The 13,889-nt window shown below is 35.7% G+C and overlaps 1 long non-coding RNA gene across 1 annotated transcript in view; it reads left to right on the forward strand.

The window, feature by feature from the left end:
- Positions 1–2,019: 2,019 nt before the first annotated feature.
- Positions 2,020–13,889, forward strand: part of LOC145546812 (uncharacterized) — a 164,971-nt gene continuing 153,101 nt past the window's right edge. The window contains exon 1 of the long non-coding RNA XR_014083306.1: positions 2,020–2,266. This is a non-coding gene — a long non-coding RNA (uncharacterized LOC145546812). The remainder of the gene's footprint in view (positions 2,267–13,889) is intronic.

The raw sequence follows: 13,889 nt of genomic DNA on the forward strand, positions 1-13,889 counted from the left end.
ACAAATTCAACATACAATAATTGATTCTATTTACTGATACTAGCAATGTTCAGCTATAAATATTTTAAATATCACTTTCAGTAGCATCAAAGCATAATGAATTAGGAATATATTGGATAAAAGAAGTGTAAGTTCAACACACTGAAAGTTGTAATATATTACTGATAAAAATTAAAAGTCTAAATAAGTGGAAAGATACACTATTTTTCAGGTGGGTCAACATGTATCTATCTATCAAAATAATTGATATTACTAAAATATCAATTCTCCCCATATTACTCTATAGATTCAAACTCTAAGCAGGTGACATTATAGGAATTGATGAGTTTATTCTACAGTGCACATGGAAATGGAAAGGACTAAGATAGCCAAAGAAATTTTGAAGAAGGAACCTGAACAACTTATACTATTTGATATCAACATATACTATAAAGTCTCAGTAATGAAGACTGCATGATATCAGTATTTTATAAACACATATACACCAATAAGACAAAATAGCATATTGTTAAATATGCGTATACATATATATAGTCAAATGACATTCAACAAAGATGCCATGAAGGGCAGTGAGAAAGAACGATCATTTTGATAAGTAGTGCTCAAACAATTGGATAGCCATATGTAGAGATGAATAATGAGTAAAAAACATAAAGACATAAATACATACATTTATACAAGAACATGAACTCTTTCTTTACTTATAAACGTTAAATCAAAATGGATCATTGGCCTAAATGTTGGGGCCAAAATGCTCACACTTCTTAAGAAAAGCTATAAATTCAAGAATTGTTAAAATAGCCACAAAAAGTATAAAAAAGTCAAAAAGTTGGCCTCAAAAAATTTAAAACGTTCACTACTAAGATTCTGTTAAGAAAATAGAAAGGTAAACCAAAGGCTAGGTGAAATATTATCTTACACCAACCAAGAACTTGTTTAAGAACTAATGCTGGGCTGCACCCCCACAGGTCTGTAAGCCTTGTAGTTGCCCAGTCATGAGAGTGAAGAGCCCAGACAGTGACAGAGACATCCAAGACGTATTGGATAGGGAATCTCCAAGTCAGAAACAAAAGGTCATGGAGCCCACCCACCCACCAGGTAAGGCAGAGGGCAGCTAGGACAAGGTAGCAAGCTTCACTGCCAGGAAGGTGAAGGCGGTAGCAGTTACAGAGGGAATTGACATCAGGTTGGCTCATCACCTACCAGGGAAGCCAGCATATCTTTTTAGTCCTTCAGGTTAACAATTTTTGGATTGTCATGGGGGCAGATGTTTCTCTTTGATAACCTAGAATGTGGAGCCATTCTTGCCTAAGGATTAGAAGAATCACCATCTGGAGCAGGGGGCAAATACAGAGGAAGTCTCTGATTAAGCTCTTTGATTAACAGGGAAGGACAGTCATGCAAGTAGGGCATGGGTGAAGCAGGCACTGGTTGGGCAAGTGATGTACAGAGAGCAAGAAGAGCCACCTTGAGTGGCCTGATCATACAACTGTATCTCTTATACCCTGAAATAATGTGCTCAGTCACTTCAGTGGTGTCCAACTCTTTGTGACCCTAGAACTGTAGCCCTCCAGGCTCCCCTGTCCATGGGATTCTTCAGGTAACAATACTGGAGTGGGTTGCCATTCCCTTCTCCAGGGGATCTTCCCAACCCAGGGATCGAACCTATGTTTGCTGCGGCTCCTGCACTGCAGGTGGATTCTTTACCACTGAGCCACAGGGGAAGCCCCTGAAATAACTTATGGTTGCAATAGACACTTCAAACAAGCTATATGGATAACAACAGCAGGTCTGCAAGACTTGTAGTGGCCCAGCCTCAAGACCAAAGAGCCTGGAGACAATGCCAGTGACATCAATGATTTACAGATAGGGAATATTACATGTCAGAAACAAAAGTGTCCTGGAGACACCCCAGTATGTACAGCAGGCAGGGCATGGCAGCAATCTTCACTACTCAGTACAGAAGGAGGCTATCATTTATTGGAGGAACTGATGTCAGATTGGCTCATCAGTTACCAAGGAAACAAGCAGCAGGGGCACTTCCCTTACCACTCTTCAGGCTAACTGCCATCAAGAGGGCAGATGTTTCCCTTTAATAAATTAGCAAGTAGAGCCTTTCTGCCCTAAGGGTTAAAACAATTACTAGCTGGGGCAGGGGGCAAACACCTTCATGGGAGTAGGGTGTAGGTGAAGCAGGGACTCATCGAGCAGGGGATGTACAAAGAGCAAGAGAAGAGCCATCTTGCGTGCCCTGATCATACAGAAGGTAATATCTTTAACTGTGATTTTATTGAATTAACATTTGTCAAACAGAGCTCCCTGGGATGTCAGATTGTGAGATGAGGTTCAACAGAAGACTGTGAGGGACCTGAAATAGAGAAATTTATTACCCGTGGGTCCTAGAAGAAGTACACAGCACTCTTCAATAGGCGAGCCTAGGAGGCAAGGCAGGGTGTAGGCAGAGAGAGTAGCAGTAACTGGGGCACGTGCCCCTATTAAGGTCTGTGGATAGAATGCTTTGCAGTTCCAGGCTAAGGCCAGGTTTGTCAATTCAAACCAAAAACAGCAGGGTTTTGGTAAGCTTCAGTAAGTCTTATCTAAAGTGTGAATGACGGGAACCCTGGAAGCAGGGAGACTGTATCACAAAAGTAGTTGGGAAAGTCAAATTGAGAACTTAAATTTACTTGTATGTAACTGCAGGCTGTTATCTAGAGGATAAATTTGTATTAGGAACTAGGTTTGGTTTCAGGCCTCCACAAGCCACTTGGTCAAACAAAATGGATGCTGAGGCAACAATACCATGAAGTGGTTTCAACATTACTCAATAGACTAATTAAATGTTTTTTAAACCCACTGGAATGACTGAACTAAAAAGAATTACCATTTAAGGTGTTGACAACCTTATGGAGTTTCTGCTATTCTTATCACTCCTGGTGGGAATGTAAAATTGTAAAACCACTTTGTAGTACAGGCATACCTTGGCAATATTTGAGGTTCTATTACAGACAACCACAATAAAAGGAATATTTCAATAAAGCAAGTCTTTTTTTTATTTTCCAGTACAAATCAAAGTTATATTTATACTATACTATGGTCTGTTAAATGTATGATGGCATTATATCAAAAAAACAAGACCAAAATTATAAAATAATCACAATAGTCATATAAAAGATCACTGATCACAGATCAATACAATAAATTTAATAATAATGAAAATTGTGAGAATTACAAAATGTGACTGAGATATGAAACAAGCAAATGCTATTGGAAAAGTGGCACTAATAGACTTGCTGCACACAGGATTGCCACAGACCTTCAATTTGCAAAAAGTGCAGTATCTGTGAAGTGCAATAAAGCAAAGTATAACAAAAGGAGGCATGCCTGTACTGTTTGGCAGTTTCTAAAAAGTTAAACATATGTTTCAAATTTGACTCAGCCATTCTTCTCAGAAATTTCCCCAAGAAGGCATATATGCAAGTATTTGCATGAGAGTGTTTATAACAGCTTTGTTTGTAATAGTAAAAACAAAAGTTAATATGAATGAATAAATAAATGTAGTATATTTATATAATGAAATAGTATTAGGAAAATTTGATATAAAATACATATTTAAACTTATCAAATTTTGAACTTTAGATATTTGTATTTTATCCTACTATAATTGTACTTAAAACTGTAAATATAAGAAAATAGTAATAATACAACCCTCTCAAATGAATTGGTGAAGTTTCAAGTCACTACTTTTCTTAACGTGATACTAGCCCACAAAGAATAAGCAAGCTAATGAAAATTAAAGGTGACTTCAAGATAGCAGGTAGAACCTCCAGAGGTGTTCTATTTGCTCCTTTCTTTAAACTGATATAAATATTATTAAAATCCCTACATCATAATGGAGACAACTGAGGCCAAGGGAGTCATGTGACTTGCTTGCGTTGTCCCTCAAGTCTACAGGCATAGAGAGAGAAGATAATTATTTGATGTTCATAATTATTTAATATATTATTTCTACCATGTAATGTAATATTTGTTTTATAGCTAAATGTTTTATCTGATATACTTCACAATAGCAGACTCTGCTAGTAAACTAAATAATTGATAGGTATAGGAAATCACTTGAACATTCCAATATATGTTGAAAGCAAGTATCAAATTTGTGGTAATATTTCTCTGAGTCTCACATTGATGCGAAAGTAAAATAATTTCAAACAAAAAGTGATAAGTTACTACTATTTTACTTTAATATAAATTAATATAGAGAATTTTAAAATTTCTTTAAAATTTAAATTTTCTCTGGGATTATATAAAATGAAATTTTCATTTTTTATAAAATACAGTGTTTACAAATTATGTGTTCATAAATTCTGAATGAGCTAGTAACTGAAGTGAAGTGAAAGTCACTCGGTCATGTCCAACTCTTTGCAACCCCATGGACTAGACAGTCCATGGAATTCTCCAGGCCAGAATGCTGGAGTGGGTAGCCTTTCCCTTCACCAGGGGCTCTTCCCCAATCCAGGGATCGAACCCAGGTCTCCTGCATTGCAGGCAGATTCTTTACTAGTTGAGCCACAGGGAAGCCCAAGGGAGCCTACAATTCCAAGAATTGAAATTTTCTTGTATTATCAACCATTTTATACAGTGAATTTTTCTTTGACTTCTTGGGAAAATATTTTTGTCCTAAGAACTCAAACTGCAAAGGAGCAAATAGTATATTTTGATTAATTCTCAATTATTGTTTTACTTTATTAAAACTTTCAATTTCATAATTTTAAATCTTCTTTCTTTATCCAGTCATCATTAAAAGTACATACATCCACAATAAATTGTCTTAAGATGACTAAAGAGGAAAGAACTCTTTGGAATATGGTCAGTTCAAGAGTGAAATAATTGAAGAGCTTCTGGAAAAAAATCAAAAAACAGCAAAGAATATTTTTGCTTGAATAATTTTTGTTTTGATTATTTTTGGATCAAATTTTCTGGAGTGATTAATAGGATTAGTAGAATTAATTGCTACTTGTAAAATGGACCTTAATATAAATGAACATTGAAAATACACAAAGTATTTTCCTGTTAGTGCAGACATCTTGCTACATTGTATAAACGAACCAGGTTCAATATTGTTCTATTATCACACAGACCAGCCCAAAATCTTCTCTTTTGGCTGAAGTATACACAGAGCAATAATGATCACTTATAATATGACAAATTGGTACCTTCAAGATTTAATTATGCTGCAATTTTTTTTTGCATATTCCTTGGATGATTGCAATGATAATGAAATTTTTAAAAAATCCACCACTTATTTGGAACCTAAGTAGTATGTGCCTTTCAGATATTTTGCTTATCGGATCTTATTTAACTTTTACAGTAATACTACTTGAATATTATCTAGATCCTGCATCTAAGAGTTACAGGTACATTGAATGACATAATTTGAGGAAACTGTGTATGTTTTCATATTTGCTCTAGTACTTATGATCTCCTTCAGTTCAGTCGTGTCTGACTCTTTGCTACCCCAGAATCGCAGCATGCCAGGCCTCCCTGTCCATCACCAACTCCTGGAGTTTACCCAAACCCATGTCCATCGAGTCGGTGATGCAATCCAACGATCTCATCCTCTGTCGTCCCTTTATCCTCCTGCCCCCAATCCTTCCCAGCATTAGGGTCTTTTCCAATGAGTCAACTCTTCGCATGAGGTGGCCAAAGTATTGGAGTTTCAGCTTCAACATCAGTCCTACCAATGACACCCAGAACTGATCTCCTTTAGGATGGACTGGTTGGATCTCCTTGCAGTCCAAGGGACTCTCAGGAGTCTTCTCCAACACCACAGTTCAAAAGCATCAATTCTGCGGCGCTCAGGTTTCTTCACCGTCCAACTCTCACATCCATACATGACCACTGGAAAAACCATAGCCTTGACTGGACAGACCTTTGTTGGCAAAGTAATGTCTCTGCTTTTAAATATGCTATCTAGTTTGGTCATAACCTTCCTTCCAAGGAGTAAGTGTCTTTTAATTTCATGGCTGCAATCACCATCAGCAGTGATTTTGGAGCCCAAAACTATAGTTTGACACTGTTTCCACTGTTTCCCCATCTATTTCCCATGAAGTGATGGGACCAGATGCCACGATCTTAGTTTTCTGAATGTTGAGCTTTAAGCCAGCTTTTCACTCTCTTCTTTCACTTTCATCAAGGAGCTCTTTAGTTCTTCTTCACTTTTTGCCATAAGGGTGGTGTCATCTGCATATCTGAAGCTATTGATATTTCTCCCGGCAATCTTGATTCCAGCTCGTGTTTCTTCCAGCCCAGCGTTTCTCATGATGTACTCTGCATATAAGTTAAATAAGCAGGGTAACAATATACAGCCTTGACGTACTTCTTTTCCTATTTGGAACCAGTCTGTTGTTCCATGTCCAGTTCTAACTGTTGCTTCCTGACCTGCATACAGGTTTCTCAAGAGACAGGTCAGATGGTCTGGTATTCCCATCTCTTTCAGAATTTTCCACAGTTTATTGTGATCCACACAGTCAAAGGCTTTGGCATAGTCAATAAAGCAGAAAAAGATGTTTTTCTGGAACTCTCTTGCTTTTCGATGATCCAGCAGATGTTGGCAATTTGATCTCTGGTTCCTCTGCCTTTTCTAAAACCAGCTTGAACATCTGGAAGTTCACGGTTCATGTATTGCTGAAGCCTGGCTTGGAGAATTTTGAGCATTACTTTACTAGCATGTGAGATGGGTGCAATTGTGTGATAGTTTGAGCATTCTTTGGCATTGCCTTTCTTTTATTTACCTTTTATTAAGCGATTATTTATTATCAAATATGTTTCATACATATTATTACCATATTATAAACATGGTTCCATGGCCTTATAGGCTCTATTATTAAATTTTTATATTGTATTAAAAATAATGAAAAGAAAGATTTTAAGAAAGGAAGCAACCAGTAAAATTAAAATTAATTTTAGATAGTTTAAAGGAAGCTAAGTGAGGAGATGATCTAGATCTATGGATCTATTATTTCCATAATACAGACCTGAGACAATGGTGCTTCAAACTAGTATGGTCAGTGTCAGTGAAGATGGAGACATGTGGATAAAATAAAGTTGTATTTTGAATTAAAATCACAGGGATTGAATGTGGAAAGGAAGGGAAAATTTTTCAGATTTCAGATACAGGAGTTATGAATTATAGATGCCTATGGGACTGCCACACAAAATGTCAAATATATAATTGAGTATGCAAATCCAGAAGAGTCTCTTTGCCAGAGGGTAAAACCTTAGGACTTTTGAGCCTTACAAATAATTTTGTTAGTCCCTAAGAGTGAATAGAATCACCTAAAATAATTTGTGGAGAGAAAAAGGTACAGGACATAGCCATGAGGGAATTTGATATACCTGAGAAACCAGTAAAGGGAATTTAGAAGAATCTGTCTGAAAGATAATAGAAAAAGAAGAGTAGAATGTCACAAAGAAATAAAGAAAAGCTGAGTTGATAAGGAAAAACTAATTAAAGAACCTGAAGCAGAGATGTAAAACAATGATATATTAAAAAAAAAAAATCCTGAAAAGTTAGCAATATCCAGGAAACAAAGGGATTCAAAAATATTATCAGACTGAAGAAAATCTGTCTCAATGACAAGGAGTAATGGATGTATGTTTTATGATGTGAAAGTGAAAATATTAAGTTACTCAGTCGTGTCCAACTCTTTGCAACCCCATGGACTGCCAGGATCCTCTGTCCATGGCATTCTCCAGGCAAGAATACTGGCGTGGGTTGCCATTTCTTTTTCCAGGGGATCTTCCTGACCAGGGATTGAACCCAGGTATCCCTCACTGCAGGCAGATTCTTTGCCATCTGAGCCACTAACTAGTGATCTGTTTCTCCCTGTTGTCGCAAGATACTATTACTAGGGAGGACACGGCCATGACAACGAGCAGCTCACCACCACTGGAGATGATCAGAGTTTACATGGATGCAGCACATCTACATTTTGGATCCAAGTAGGGACACAAAGAGAACTGCAAATAGTTCATTTCTTTTTCTTGCTAGGCTGAGTCAAGTAACATACCATGTGATCATGGAACTACTTGCTTTGATTTTTATGATAGTGTTTTACCAAAGCATGCTGTAGTCATCTATTATTGTCTTAGACTTCTTCATTGTGTGCCATACAACTTGAGAAAAAGTACTTTTAAAAGCCTGCATCCTCAGTACCTAACTCTGTGTGGTTCATTTTGTCATTCATTAACTATTTGCTAACTGAATTGTACATGAATGTACAAGTGGAGAAATATACCTTGTTTTAGCCCAAATGATCATGTCAAGAAATAGTAAGTAGGAATTTTAAGAACATTCACTTTGAATCTAGAGAAGACAGATATTTCAAATACTTAGAACAATCTAAAAAGGAAGGATGATTGCATATTTTATAACCTTTTAAGTTTTTTTCTATCCTAATATTATGCTATTATTTCCAGTCTTTAATATTCTCAGTACTATATGATACAGCTTCTAGTCCTAAAAAAATTAATGGAATTTGAGAAGAAAAATAGTGATTATAAAAAGCACTGAGAAAGGGAACAATTAGAGAATGAAGAGAAAATGGGTATGGGTACTTAATGTCTTATTAGATACAATATAAAATGGTCATTAAGAAAGGAACTGTTATTATTAAAGGTAAGTGACAGTGTTAGTTGTTCAGTCATGCCTGACTCTCTGTGACCCCATGGACTGCAGCCCACCGGGATCCTCCGTCCATGGGATTTCCCAGGCAAGAATACTGGAGTGGCTTGCCACTTCCTTCTCCAGGGGATCTTCTTGACCCAGGGACTGAACCCAGGTCTCCTGCACTGCAGGCAGTTTCTTTACTGACTGAGCTAACAGGGAAGCCTCACTAAAGATAACCTGGCTGCAATGATTTGGTCCCTCTTCCTCTCTGTCAGTCTCCCTCTCTAAGGAAAAAAACAGAATGACAAGTACAAATATTAAAACATGAATTTTCAGGGAATTTTATGGTACATCCCTAAATGAAACAATTTTTAAACAAATAACTGTATTTGTTATATGTCAGCAGAAAAGTAACTTATAAATAATCACAGTCATACAGTAAAATTAATGTTTCTATAACAGAGAAGAGCAAAAATGTGGTGACAATCAGAAAAGCAGTCAATCAATTAATGACTCAAATTCATAGTGACTCGGTTCAGTCAGTTGTGTTTTACTCTTTGCAACCCCATGGACTGCAGCATGCTATGGTGACTCAAAATCAAAATATATGACAGTAAAATGATTTATTATGACAATTATGTGGGTAATAATATTATTTTAACATGAGTGTAATAGTTTATTTCTATATTTAAAATGTTATTACTTTGTCAGCACTTATTTTTTGCAGATATCCATATTTCTTCCTATATATCACGTGAAAAGAACAAAACATGTCATAATGTGTTTTTATCAATTTACCATTTTTGATAGGTCAAAATATTGAAACTTTTAAATGCATTTATTGATGGTACCAATATTCAGCTTGAGTATCATAAGACTTCTTCTATCAAAATATTAAATAATTCAGTCTTTGTTATCACTAGTTGATATTAAATTATTTTACCTAAAATTCAATACTTTGATATATATTCTATACTGTATGATTCTTAATTTACTCATTTGAGAGTGAATTTTTACCTAGGGAATATTTTACTATTATTTTATATAAATGAATCTTATTATTTTACAAATGCACATAGGGTACTTTCAGAGAATGTCACGTGTGTTTCAGAGAAATTATTCCAATGGTCCTGAAAATATGCAGATAATAATTAGAATGTGAGATGCAAGTAAAGATATATTCAAGATGAATATTTCTTTACAAGAGAACAAGAAAAGTAAGTTCAGTTAAGAAATGTAAATTTATGGAGTACCATTTTAATTAGAGACAAATGTCTTGTCCATATAATGAGACTGGCATGTAGCAAAAACTTGTTTTCTTAATTGATTGTTTTCTTTTTTAATTGGGTTTTGACATCATTTAATAATATAAGCAAAACACTTCAAATACTGAACACTTGAGACCAAACCCAGATTGCATTTTGTGCACTCAGTGAACATGGCAGGAATTTCAGTTTATCAAAGAAGAAATCAACATAATAATATATTGAGATAAAGTGAATTATCTTTTAAATTTATCCTGGGCTCTTGTGAGAATTAAATGAAATAAGGTATAAAAAGTGCTTGCTAGTGTATCTGGTACATAATGTGGGCTTAATAAAGATAGGACTAAAAATACAATTGTTTAACAAAATTTACACTCTTTTAAGATATAGATTCATATCACTGAGGAAAATACGTTTTTTTCATCTCAACCTTTAGGAATGTTTTGAGTGGGACACTGAAATATTTAGCCCAGGTATATTGCCCTGTTTCACTATGTGAACACTCATATGCCTATAATTCATCACCACCTCACCAACTCAAACTAATCTCATTTTCTCTTGTTCTTAATGCTATGTTCACTAGGCTTTTTTATCAGCAACATCATTTTTATCTTTGCTCAGTTTTTCATCTCATATTAAATTTTTTGTCATGACCAAATTTAGCTCTCCCCACCCTAAGCACGCTGCATTCCATGCTGCTCTTTATTTTTCTATTTTTGGTATTCTGTAAAGTTACCTTAATTTCTGACTTACCTACTTTCCCCAACCCCTTAAGTGAACATTAAATTATTTATGAATATATATTCATTAAATGTCATCCACATACCAGGAAGTATCACAGGCCTGATACTTGAGAAACATCAGTGAACATTCTAGACAAAAATCTTTGCTCCAGAGTTGCTTCTACTTTAGTGAGGGTGTGGAAGACAGACCATAAACAATAAATGTTTTAAAAAGTGAAATTATAATATATGGTAAAATTGATAATTGCAAAAAAAAAGAGAGCAGAATAAAGGGAAAAGGAGTAGACAAGTAGATCAAAAGCACGGTTTTGACACGAGATGAAATGTACCTTGAGTCTCATCCACAGTTGATGTAGAGGATATTTAAATGAGACTGGATTTTAGAGTTGATGCTGGAATGAGTTAAGACTTTTGGAACTGTTGGGATGGAATGAATATATTTTTCATGAGAGAAAGATAAGAATTGGAGGCAGAGGTAGAAGACAGTAGATTAAATGTCTGTATCCTTTTCATATTCACGTGGTGAAATCTTAACCCTCAATATATGTGGGGACTTCGGTTGGGGGGGCTGGTGGTGGTGGTGTGTGTATGTGTGTGTGTGTGTTAGTTGCTCAGTTGTGTCCTCCTCTTTGTGACCCTATGGACTGTATGGACTGTAGATTTCCAGGCTCCTCTGTCCATGGAATTCTGCAGATAAGAATTCTGGAGTAGGTGGTCATTTCCTTCCCCAGGAGAGCTTCCTGACCCAGGGATTGAACCCAGGTCCCCTGCATTGTAGGCAGATTCTTTACAGTCTAAGCCACCAGGTGGGGTGTGGGCATGGGGCATAATTAGATCATGAGAGTAGAGTCCTCATGAATGGGATTACTGCCATTCTAAAAGGACCCTCAAAAGTGCTTATCCTCTTTCCTCCATGTGAGGATACAAGCAGAAGTATGCAATTCAGAATAGAACTCTCACAATTACCCAACCATGCTGACACCTTGACCTTGGATTTTTAGCTTCCAGAATGACAAGGAATAAATTTTTGTTCTTGATAAGCCACACAGTCTATGGTAATTTGTTTTAAGAGCCTCATATAAGGCAGAATGATAGATTTCCATTTGAAATAGAATGTTCAGGGTCAGGCTCATTCAACAAAGGTAAGGGGAGAAAATAAAGGTATTAGCTTCATGGATATTTGAGGGAAGAGCATTTTAAGAAAAGGAGGAAAAGTGAAAGTTGCTCAGTTGTGTTCAACTCTTTGGGAACCCATGGACTGTATAGTCCATGGAATTCTCCAGGCTAGAATACTGGAGTGTGTAGCCTATTTCTTCTCCAGCAGATCTTTCTGACCAAGGAATTGACCCAGGCTCTCCTGCATTGCTGGTGGATTCTTTACCAACTGAGCTATCAGGGAAGCTCAAGAAAAGGAGCAAGTTTAAAAGCTAGGAATTTCTCAGAAAATTTTAGTGGGTCACTGCACCTAAAATAGACCGAGTAGGAGTTAGAGTATATGGAGGGGGAGTCAGACATAACAGCGGACAAATTTTGTATAAGGTCATAGTCCATGAAAGACAGCCTATGTTGCTTTTACACAGAGAAACAGTTCTTGGAGGGTTTTGAGCAGAAGAACGTTAAGATTTGAATCACACTTTGGGAGGCTCACTTTGTTTGCTATGTTGAGAAGAGGAAACACTGGGGTTGGGGGTGGTGAAAATAATGAAAAAGAACCAAAATTTCCATTTCATTTATTTCCATTTTATGTCCATGTAACCAATGCCATAATCTATTCACTTGTAATTCACTTTTTATACTTTCTAGGTTATTTAAGTCTCAGATTATATTTTCCTCTTCCTGCATTATCTGCTCCCAGAATTGGTAACTCTTACATCCATGTTGATCATCTATTAAATAGCTAACATCAAATACTCCTAATTCATTTTTATGTTCATGGCACACCCTGACCGTATCCTAAATCCTGGAAACACAAAGAATCTCCCATCTCTTAGACAGTGAATTTTTTCTAACAACTTTCCTCTTAAAAGTTCCAAAAATGTAATTTTAAAGTTCTTATCTCATCCTCCAAAACTATTACAGTGTTTGGATTAAGTCATCAGAATTGACCCTGATCACCAAGATTGTTAACATTCCCTAGCAACATGAAATTATACTTTAATATAAATTTTAGACTCAGTTATAGCAAACAAATTCTTAGTACCATTCTTGTCAATGTATTGATGTCATTTCCCTTCTTTTAATCATTTAGGCAATATTTAATTTGAAGTGTTTTCTACCTTGAACTTAAGGTCAGATAAAAATACATCAATGTTAACTAAAGCATAGTGAGATAATAGACTTGGTTTAAAATAGGGGATCATATTTTTAATTGCTTCATTTCTACTTCCTCTGTATGCCCACAACCAAAGCCAACTGCTATTTCCAGAATGTCTTGTGCCCTGAGCAGATAACACAAGAGAGGTATAAAAACTTGTACAACATGAATTCTATTGCAGTGTTATTTATAAGAGACAATAGGTACAGACTAAGTCTAAAGCAGCAGGAAACAGTAATTATATCATGTTAAGTCAACCTAATAGACGATTTTACAGCCACTAAAACTAGCAGATATAAAACTGCATCACCTTGAATATGACTTTGATAAAGAAAATCTACAAACTTAATACTCTATCACTTCAATGACTGCTAACTTGCAAAAATTATGTATGTGGCCAAAACTGGAATGAAATATTGAAAATAGAAATATGATTTTTCAAAGCAGTCAGTTCACTAGTGATATTTTAGTAGAGTTTTCATTTTTTACAGTATCTGGGTAACAATATTCCAGAACACTAAGGAAGTATGTTATATTTACATAGTTATATGATTTTGGTCAATCAGGGGATTAATAAGTATACTTGAGTACATAGAATGGACTAGATCCTTCTGCATTTAGCTGTCCATAAATAACATTTAGACTTTTAACCCACATATAAAAGTCCAAATCACATTTTCCAATATTCTTCCTTTTCCTTCTTTTATAAAGGATGCTACTATTTTCAGATTATCTGTTACATTTCAACTACTAATCATCCACAAATCAGTTTTGGCATGTATCCCATGTCATATGTAGGTTTTACAAAATGTTTTACACATTATCAATAAGTTCATTCTTTTTGTTGCTTCTCACAGGTATGAAAAAAATGCTAATACTATCTTCTAAGTGATTAAAATTCC

The sequence above is a fragment of the Giraffa tippelskirchi genome, chromosome 1 (assembly GCF_054371585.1).
Source record: "Giraffa tippelskirchi isolate mGirTip1 chromosome 1, T2T-mGirTip1v1.2.pri, whole genome shotgun sequence".
NCBI lineage: Eukaryota > Metazoa > Chordata > Mammalia > Artiodactyla > Giraffidae > Giraffa > Giraffa tippelskirchi.